Consider the following 10,960-nt stretch of genomic DNA (forward strand, 5'->3'; position numbering starts at 1 on the left):
ATTTCAAGTTCCATGGCTGCCAAAAATTCAAGGGTTCTTTCCTCTAGATTTTCTTTTTGTTTTAATGGTATTTATGCTTAGCTAAACATGCTTTTCATGTTTAATAAAGAGAATAAGAGGGATTAGTGCACTAACCTTTTTGGGTGTCTTGCCAAACTTCAATTTCTCTTCTTCAAATTGGTATCTAAAGCTTCCTTAGGGTGTAGGGAGTATTTTTTGTAAAGGGAGCTATAAGTTTTGGTGTGTGGAAGCTTGGAAAATCAAGCTTGAAAGCTTGACAAAAATGGTGGAGAGGGAGCACAAGGGTGGACGGCAAGAGAGAGTGAGAGTGGTGAAGAAGATGGAGAGAAAAGTAGGTGGGTTTTGGCTCTTGTTCTTTATATTTTTATATTTTTATTGTACTTAATTTTGTTTTAAATTTTCATGTTTATTTTTTCTTTTCTTTAAATGCCATAAGTCTTTTTATTTTCCTTTCTTTTCTTTTCTTTCCTTTTCTTTTCTTGCCCTTTCCATTTTCCAAATTCAAATTCATAAAATTAATTTATGTTAATTATTCTATTTCCAAATTTTAATTTGACATTTAAGTCAAAATTCACCTCTAGGGGTAAAATGACCAAAATGCCTTTCATGGTACTCATCGGGTTATTTTTATTATTTTATACCAATTTATAAATTCTCTAAACTTTAATTTATTTTTCTCAAAATTTTTCCTATATTTTTTTATTTATTTCATTAATTTATGCCTCTTTACTATAATTTAAGTGTAGTTCCAGACATTTTGACTGTCCGAACAGATATGAGTCGTCGGAACAGTAAATTGTACGGACTACCTATGGTGAGGGCGTTACATAGAGATAAAATCCTATGTTCATTTAATTGTTCTTGATGTTTCAAGTTCCTGGCCAGGACAGATAGATTTATTCAGAATAGAGTTTCTGATGAGAAAAATCTTTTTAATCAAGAACTGGAATTAAAAGAGAACATAATATTCATAGCAAATGGAGTTTGACATAAACCATGACTCCAGCTTCAGTTGGGATTTTGTAACAGAGAGATTCTAGTGCATGGTAACATATGATTATAGGTTCATTTAAGGTAAATCTTATTACTAATTGGGTGGCCATGGCATGCTATGCTAGGTGTTAACCATGGTCTATGAGGTTCATACACAAGTTATTTAGAGAAATCATTTATGGTAAGAAAGAGTTCTGATGATATTAAGAGTTGATATCATGTCTCATTGCCAATTAGTGATGAGCCTAGTAAGTCACACACATACACAAGTTATCACCTATTTAAATATGATTTAATTAATTAATTAAAGAGTTTAATTGATTAATTAAATAGGTTTGGTTTGCAATTAAATTGCAAAGTCCCTAGCATGAGTTGAAACCAAATCTAGATTATTGGATGTATAGTATAAATTAAATTTATATTTAAAGTGTTTAAATATGAATTTAATTGATGAGAAATTAATTAATAGAGATTAATTAATTAATTTATATTTGATATAAATTAGAAGAAGAAAATAATTGTTTTGGGTTAAGAACTTAAAATTAAGACACAGGGGCATTTTGGTCATTTCACAGTGTGACACGTGACACCATGAGATGGTGACACATGGGATTACACATAAGCTTGCCAAATGTCTTTTTTTTAATCATGTAAGATGATTAAAATCAAGATTAAATATAGGTTTGACACTTGGGACAATGTGATTGGGTCACTTAAACCTAGAGCTAATCAAAAGGTGACATGTGGCTAGGGTTTAATGTGTTAACCTAGCTATTTAAGTGTGGTTATGAAAAGAAAAAATAACCAGCAGCCTCTCCTCTCATTTGTCACGCCACTTTGAGCCTCTCCAGCTATTTCTCTTCATCTCTCATCAATTCAAAGAGATTAGCCATCAATCTCTTGAATTAAGAACACTAGAAATTGTTTCTAGTGTCCTGTTTACATCTCTAATCTCTTAAAAGGCAAAACTTCAATTTCTAATTAATAGAAAAAGCTTTAGAGGCTGTTCAAGGGCTGCCATAGGTGTTCTTGGTGTGGACAAGCTAGAGGGACAACATTTGGTGTCCTGAAGACGAATCTCAAAGGCAGACATCTTTGTAGTGCATCAAGAGGTTAGTGTAATCGTTCTTGATTTAATCTAGGGTTCTAAAATTAATCTGATTAATTTTAAAATCTTAAATGGCAAATACAGATCCAAAAACATATTAAAAGAGTTTTAATATGTTGTTTATCATTGAAATCAAATAGATAAAAATAAATCTTGCATGGTGCATGTGACCCTAGGTGAAAATTTTTGAATTCAATGGTATAAACTTGTGTTTTTCATGCTTCTGTTCCTTCAGGCTGACGCCTTAAGTCACAAGACTATGGCAAGTCTCAGAGTTTCTCCTTTGTCCATGGTATATGAATTGAAAACACAGCATGCCAGTTTAAAGAATGATGATGAGGGACAGACAGTAGTTGCATGGCATGTACAGCCAGTGTTGATTGATCATATCAGAATGGCTGCTCAAAGTGATGATAAATATCAGAAGCTACTGAAAGAAGTCCAGCAGGGCAAGAAACCTGAATTTTCTATGAGAGATGATGGTTTATTGCTACATCAGGGCAGAATGTGTGTTCCTAGTAATGTGGAATTGAGACAGATAATTATGAAGGAAGCACATGAGTCTCCATTTGCTATGCACCCTGGTGGAACTAAAATGTACAGAGGGCTGAAAGAGCATTACTGGTGGATGGGTATGAAGAGGTATATAGCTAAGTTTGTTTCCAAATGCCTAACTTGTCAGCAAGTAAAGGCAGAACATCAAGTTCCAGCTGGGTTGTTACATCCTTTTCCAGTACCAGAGTGGAAATGGGAACGAATAACTATGGATTTTGTTACAGGACTTCCAAGAACACAGAACGATCACGATGCAGTATGGGTTATAGTTGACAGATTGACCAAGTCTGCTCACTTTTTGCTAGTTCGGATGGATTGTAGCCTGGAAAGATTGGCCAGATTGTACATATATGAGATTGTAAAACTGCATGGAGTGCCAGTATCAATTGTGTCTGACAGAGATCCTAGGTTCACTTCTAGATTCTGGGGTAGTCTACAGAGAGCCCTAGGAACTAGATTGAACTTCAGCACAGCATTCCACCCACAGAAAGATGGCCAGTCTGAAAGGGTTATTCATGTTAGTAGTATGCCCTAGAGCATATCATTTAGTATGTATCTTGTACATATTTTAATAATAAAAGGCATTTCCACTTTTCCGTTTACATAATATATTTATGTGTAATAGAAAAGGTCCATTGATATTTTGTTAGAAATATTATTCTTAAGTTGTTAAGAATATGAGTGACAATATTTCTAGCACAAAGTATCATAAATAGGTTCACAATCGAGGATACTTCATAATAAGGACATGACTTATCCAGAAAGATTGTATTCATGTTTGTTCCCAAGTTATTTATATGAGATATAAATAAGATGGAATGGTGAGTCTCATGCCATATAACAAACTTGATAGGCACTTATAAATGATAAGTAGGCCGAACCAGTGACACTTATGACAAGCACATGGAGTTTACTCTTGTCAATGTTTTGTCATAAATCATATTAGTGCATATAATCTTTAGACACGAGATAGCACAGTTATCTTGTATATAGGTAGTTTGAGTTTGATCGCTTTCATACTTGTACTATGTATGGGTATATGGGCATGTGTTGGCTCTGCTAGTTATATATGGAGGTAGGTGTTGATCAAGATGGAATCTGTTCCTCTAAGTAAATAGAGTTAAAATCCTATGTTCATTTAATTGTTCTTGATGTTTCAAGTTCTGGCCAGACAGATAGATTTATTAAAAGAGTTTCGATGAGAAAAATCTTTTAATCAAGAACTGAATTAAAAGAGAACATAATATTCATAGCAAATGGAGTTTGACATAAACCATGACTCCGGCTTGAGTTGGGATTTTATGTAGAGATTCTAGTGCATGGTAACATATGATTATAGGTTCATTTAAGGTAAACCTTATTACTAATTGGGTGGCCATGGCATGCTATGCTAGGTGTTAACCATGGTCTATGAGGTTCATAAAATGATTTAGAGAAATCATTTATGGTAAGAAAGAGTTCTGATGATATTAAGAGTTGATATCATGTCTCATTGCCAATTAGTGATGAGCCTAGTAAGTCACACACATACACAAGTTATCACCTATTTAAATATGATTTAATTAATTAATTAAAGAGTTTAATTGATTAATTAAATAGATTTGGTTTGCAATTAAATTGCAAAGTCCCTAGCATGACTTGAAACCAAATCTAGATTATTGGATGTGTAGTATAAATTAAATTTATATTTAAAGTGTTTAAATATGAATTTAATTGATGAGAAATTAATTAATAGAGATTAATTAATTAATTAATTTATATTTGATATAAATTAATTAGAAGAAGAAAATAATTATTTTTGGGTTAAGAACTCAAAATTAAGACACAGGGGCATTTTGGTCATTTTTGCAGTGTGACACGTGGCACCATGAGATGGTGACACATGGCATAACACATAAGCTTGCCAAATGTTTTTTAATCATGTAAGATGATTAAAATCAAGATTAAATATAGGTTTGACACTTGGCACAATGTGATTGGGTCACTTAAACCTAGAGCTAATCAAAAGGTGACATGTGGCTAGGGTTTAATGTGTTAACCTAGCTATTTAAGTGTGGTTATGAAAAGAAAACAGAACCAGCAGCCTCTCCTCTCAATTGTCACGCCACTTTGAGCCTCTCCAGCTATTTCTCTTCATCTCTCATCAATTCAAAGAGATTAGCCATCAATCTCTTGAATTAAGAACACTAGAAATTGTTTCTAGTGTCCTGTTTACATCTCTAATCTCTTAAAAGGCAGAACTTGATTTTCTAATTAATAGAAAAGGCTTTAGAAGCTGTTCAAGGGCTGCCATAGGTGTTCTTGGTGTGGACAAGCTAGAGGGACAACATCTGGTGTCCTGAAGACGAATCTCAAAGGCGCAGACACGCTGCAGCACATCAAGAGGTTAGTGTAATTGTTCTTGATTTAATCTAGGGTTCTAAAATTAATCTGATTAATTTTAAAATCTTAAATGGCAAATACAGATCCAAAAACATATTAAAAGAGTTTTAATATGTTGTTTATCATTGAAATCAAATAGATAAAAATAAATCTTGCATGGTGCATGTGACCCTAGGTGTAAATTTTTGAATTCAATGGTATAAACTTGTGTTTTTCACGCTTCCGTTCCTTCAATTCAGATATTGGAGGATATGCTACGGGCTTGTGTGATTGAGTTTAAAGGTAGTTGGGATATACACTTGCCTTTGATTGAGTTTGCTTATAACAACAGCTATCAATCAAGCATTGGGACGCCTCCATATGAAGCTTTGTATGGTAGAAAGTGCAGAACTCCCTTATGTTGGGATGAAGTAGGTGAAAGGAAGATGATTGGGCCAGAAATTGTTTAGCAGACAGAGGAAAAGATCAGATTGATCAGAGATACACTCAAGGCTGCATCAGATCGTCAGAAGTCCTATGTTGATCTGAAGAGAAGAGATATTGAGTATGCAATGGGTGATAAAGTATTCCTCAAAGTTTCTCCTTAGAAGAGGATTGTGAGATTTGGTAGAAAGGGTAAACTGAGTCCTCGTTTCATCGGACCATATGAGGCTCTGGAAAGAGTGGGTCCTTTGGCATATCGGTTGGCATTACCTCTAGAGTTAGCAAGGATACACAATGTCTTCCATGTGTCCATGTTAAGGAGGTGCAGATCTGACCCATCTCATGTACTATCAGTTGAAGAGATTGAGGTAAATCCAGACCTCTCATGTGAGGAAGAACCCATAAAAATTCTGCCTTATGAGGTGAAGCGGTGAGAACAAGCAGATACACACGGTTAAAGTCTTTGTGGAACCATCATTCAGCCAGAAGCTACTTGGGAACGTGAAGAGGATATGAGGAGACAACACCCACAATTGTTCGAGAGACTAATGCTGTAAAATTTGAGACGAAATTTATTTAAGAAGCGGAAGAATTGTAACACCCTATGTTCGGTAGTGCATTCTCTTTATTTGATGACAGTGTTGTCCGGACAGCTAGGATGCCTAGAACTGCACTTCGTTATGAATGAGGAGACATAAAATAATGAAATACAAGAAAAGAGAATACAAAAAAAAACAAAGGAAAAATAATAGCAAAGAAATGTAACCAAGTTAAGCGAGCCGAGAACCCTAGCGATGGGTGACCGCACCAGGAAGTCACGGCGTGGACCATTTACTAGCCCTGGACCACGGGGAACCCTAGAAAATATTTTTAGGACTTAAATAGACCCCTATTGAAGTATAAATATCAATAGAAATATTAAAGAAAAATTAATTAATTAGTACAAAGAAAAGTGAGAAATCGAAAAACGGACAAAACCCGGTATTACCGAAAAATCGGGAATGCAATCCTAACAGGGGCATTGTGGTCATTTGACATCCCGCGTTGTCTTTTGACCTAAATTTCCATTAAAAATAAATAATATTACACTTGGAAAATATAATGAAAAATTAATTTAGTGGTACCTAATGTAAATAGCAAAAATAGGGTTCAAATTGGGTAATTAACATTTAAAACATATAATATAATTGATTTTTGGTGAGTGGAGCACTATGGATTAAAATATTCACTAAGTGGGCAGATGTAAATCCACTAAACTCATCTTCAACCTTCATTCACTCCCATTGCCGAAATGAAGCTTCCAAAGTTCTCCCATGGCCGATTTGCTTGAAGCCTTCAAATCTCCCCCATTCCACCTCCAAACACCAAAGTTGCTTCATTAATTTTGAGCCCCACCTCATAAGGAAGAAGTAGATTCCAAAATCAAGGGAGATTAGTGATGATTTAACAAATCCCAACAATAGGTAAGTTTGTGTTTTTGATTGTTGCTTTGTTAAAGTTTGTAAGGATGTTATGGGTGTTTGATTTCTGGAGAAATTTTTGAGGTTTGATGTGTAAAGGGGGGAGTGTATTTGTGGCAGCCATGGAAACACCTTGAAGACAGTTTATTTTTGCTTGTAAATGGTGAATTAAAGGATTGATTAAATATATATTGTGTAGGAAATTAATTGGGTGATGTATACTTAGGATATGTGAATGTGTATTGAAATTTGAATGCTTGGAAATTATGGGAATGTAATGCATGAAATGGCAGCCTGGTTTGGTGAACCATAAGGATATTATTTCATGTTTGGATTATGGAATATTAATGTTGAATTGTGTTGGTTGTTATGGCAGTTTTGGTATGTGTGTGATGGTGTGAAGTTGGACATGTAAAAGTGTTATGGTTAGGTGTATGAATTGTTGTAAATTTGGATTGAAAAATTCTGTACTAAATGGTGCACATTGAATGTAATTGTAAGCTGCCAAAATGACCTATAATATGTTGTGAATTATGTTTAGGTTATGGTACAACCAGAATTGACTTGAATGTTGAGTTTGGTAAGTGTTAAGAGTGATCCTTGATGTGTATGAAAGAAATGCAATAAGGCAGTTTGTGTTTTAGGCCTAGAACTTTAAGTGTGTGGCTCCAATTGGTATGAGACCAATTGGAGGTGAAACTAGGCACAAAATGTGCCAACTTTCATGAAGGAAGCTTGCCAAAATTCTGCTTGCAAGGTAGCTTGAAAAATGACCAAATCCGTATTAAGTGCAAATAAGGCCTGAAAATTGACCATTTGGGCAGCAGTTAGTGTTTAGGCCATAACTCACTCAAAACAGGTCCAATTGACCTGAAATGTTGACCATGAATAGTTAAGACCCATATCTACAAGTCTTATGAAGAGACAAAAACCCAGAAATGACCATAAGCAAGTCAAATAGCTTGCACAAGTTTGGGTCCAAAGACTAGCCGAACCAAAATTGACCTAAAATGACATAAAATGACCAATTTTGGTGCAATTTGACCAGGAATAGTAAAATGACCATAACTTGGCGTACATAACTCAGAATGAGCTGAAATTTTTCCCCGCGTGCAATAAGACATAGATCTACAAGTTTTTAGTTTTGACTGAAACTCGAAAACCGAGGGAACTAGGTCGTCCGGCTAGGTCAAACTAGTATCCCGAAATCCAGTAAATTGCAATAAAACGCAATATACATGGAAATGAGTTTGGTAACATGTACCAACCCTAAAAGACTATTGAATGTGACAAATTAGTAACATTAAAACCTAATTTACCTAGAACGCATTTAGGGTCAACATATTAGGTTGACTAAGCAAATAATAGAATTCAGTGAATTAATTATCGAGCATTACCGTTAGAGACAGTTTAAATAAGTACTGAAACACTTCAAATTGTGTTTCTTAGTTAGCAAAGACTCAGGGAAAGGGAAGAAAACACTAAGTCAAGGCCAGGAGACAGTTATCAGAGGTTTGTGCACAACAGCTATTTCTTTTGAATTTTTCAATTGAAATGAATTATGACTATTTGTACATTATTATTTTAAATTGTGGAAATGTGTTTGAATGGATACTTATTGCTTGAAAAACATTGTAAATGGTTTGAAACTATGAAAAATTGTTTGAATGATATAGATGGATACTTATTGATTGAAAAGCATTGGAAATGGTTTGAAACCACAGCTGTCATGTATATTGATTGTATTTCTCACAAGCTTGTCTAGTGTGACGAATTGAATTCCCTCTCTGGCTGAGGTGTTGAGGTGTGTGCCTGTTGAGGACGAATAGAATGAGTACTCATATTTTTGCTAGCTAGCTATGTTATTCCTCATTAGTCATCGACTTTTGGGACGAATTGAATACCTCATTAGCCATCGGCTTTTGGAACGAATTGAACTTTGGAACATGATTAAGCTGTGTGTGAAATGGAGTTTAAATTCTTATTGACATTCACTGTCTTTTTGAATTTAACTATGTTTTGATTATTGAGATTTATTATGATATTGCGAAATAGAGTTTAAGTTCCTCGTGACATTTATTGTCTTGAATTTAACTATGGTTTTAAGTATCCACTATTTATATGATTTATGAATTATGATTTAAAGTTGTATTTGGTAAATGTTGTGCACCACTCAGGCATTGTCTCAGCGATAGCTTTTCATTACTATCGCAGGTAGACAGACAGACAGGGCAGCAGACTAGGCTGCTAGTACATTCAGCGAGAGATCATCGGGTATATTGAGTATACCTTATTTTTCATTTTATACTGTAATGTATATTCACTGTATGTATATTTTGTTCTTGGTTTGAGAAGTTGTAAAATAAAATTGTACCTTAAAGTTGTAAAATAAATTATGAGTTATTTTGACTTTTAAAATTTATACTGTATCTCTTTAATCTCAGTCTTTGAAAAATTATTATGGAATTGAGTTGAGAAAAATATTGTGTTGTTTAACTGTTGGAGTTGAGATTGAGAAATATATTGAAGTGTTTTTTTTACAGGTTTCCTGAAGAACTGTTTTATCCAAAATACAGATGGCACTCTGCAAAAATTTTTACAGAAATTCCTAATAATTCAAATGTGTTAGTTCTATCACTTCAGTTCAAAAAGTTTTTAACACCTGTAAATAGTGCTCACCACTGTAAAAAAAAAAAAAGTAAGAAAAGTTTTAAAATCTCTTGTAGTGTATTTAATGGGTTATCAGTAGACGAAATTGGTAATTCATTAGGTATACTACGGGATCATGTTATGCCTTACAGAGGGGTAGGGTGTGATATGGAGCCCCAATTAAAAGGAATGAAAATCTATACCCATATAGGTTCAATTATAAAAATTCACTTCACACACCACACCCTCAATTGTTTGGATGCCAATGATGAGATGAATGATGAGTGAGCCGAGAGTCCTCCTCACTCATTATGAATCTCTAGGAACCATATAATGCCTCTTCAGAATTAGAGTTCTAATTTTACAGAGGGAGAAATTAAAGGAGTAAAAGTGTGGATTAAAGGGCATTAGAATCTTGAATTTCAAAAATTATTTCTAGGGTTACATGCACCATACCAAGTGTCTTATGATCCTAATCAATTTCCAATGCCCAATTGCATACCAAAACACATTTTAGCATCCATTAAAATTTCATTTGCCATTAAAGATTATAAATTAACATTTAATTCAATTAAACCCTAACTGAAAGAGGGATTTTTAAGTACTAACCTCTTGATGCATAATTGATGCAATTCCGACTCTTAAAATGTTTTTAGGACGTTAAATGTTGTCCCTCTAGTTTGTCCACCACAAGCACACATAAAAGTGGCAATGGCAACCCCTAGATCGGCTTCTCAATCCTTGTCAACCAATTTTGAGATGGGGTTTATGCTTCGTGAAGTTTGTATGAATGTATTGGGAGTTGAAACACTTTCTAATGATTTTAATTCAAGAGGAAATCAAAGTTTTTCCTTTGAATCAATTGAGAAATTGAAGAGGAGAGGGAGACACTATGTTGCTGTCCAACTTGAGAGAAAAGAGAGAGGGATGATTTTTTCTTTATTACTTTTCTTTATATACTTATGTCAAACCCTCATTAACTCCCTTGCCACATGTCATCACAAGATCCCATCTTGTTATTGTTTGATTTAATCCTATGAAGACAAGTGTCAAGCTCCATTTAAATCATGACATGTGGTCTTCCATCATAGGAAGACAAGTGGCAAGATCATTTGGTGCCATGTGCCACCATCTCATGGTGCCACATGTCACCATGTGAAAAGACCAATTTGCCCTTACTTTTAATTTGAGTTCTCAACCCAAAATTGTAATTTCTACTCTTTAAATCAATTTATATCAAATATAAATTAAATAATTAATTAATCTCTATTAATTAATTTCTCATAATTAAATTCATATTTAATCATAAATATAAATTTAATTTATACTATACATCAATAACCTAGATTTGGTTTCAAGTCATGCTAGG

The sequence above is a fragment of the Hevea brasiliensis genome, chromosome 12, assembly GCF_030052815.1.
Source record: "Hevea brasiliensis isolate MT/VB/25A 57/8 chromosome 12, ASM3005281v1, whole genome shotgun sequence".
In the NCBI taxonomy this organism is placed as follows: Eukaryota; Viridiplantae; Streptophyta; class Magnoliopsida; order Malpighiales; family Euphorbiaceae; genus Hevea; species Hevea brasiliensis.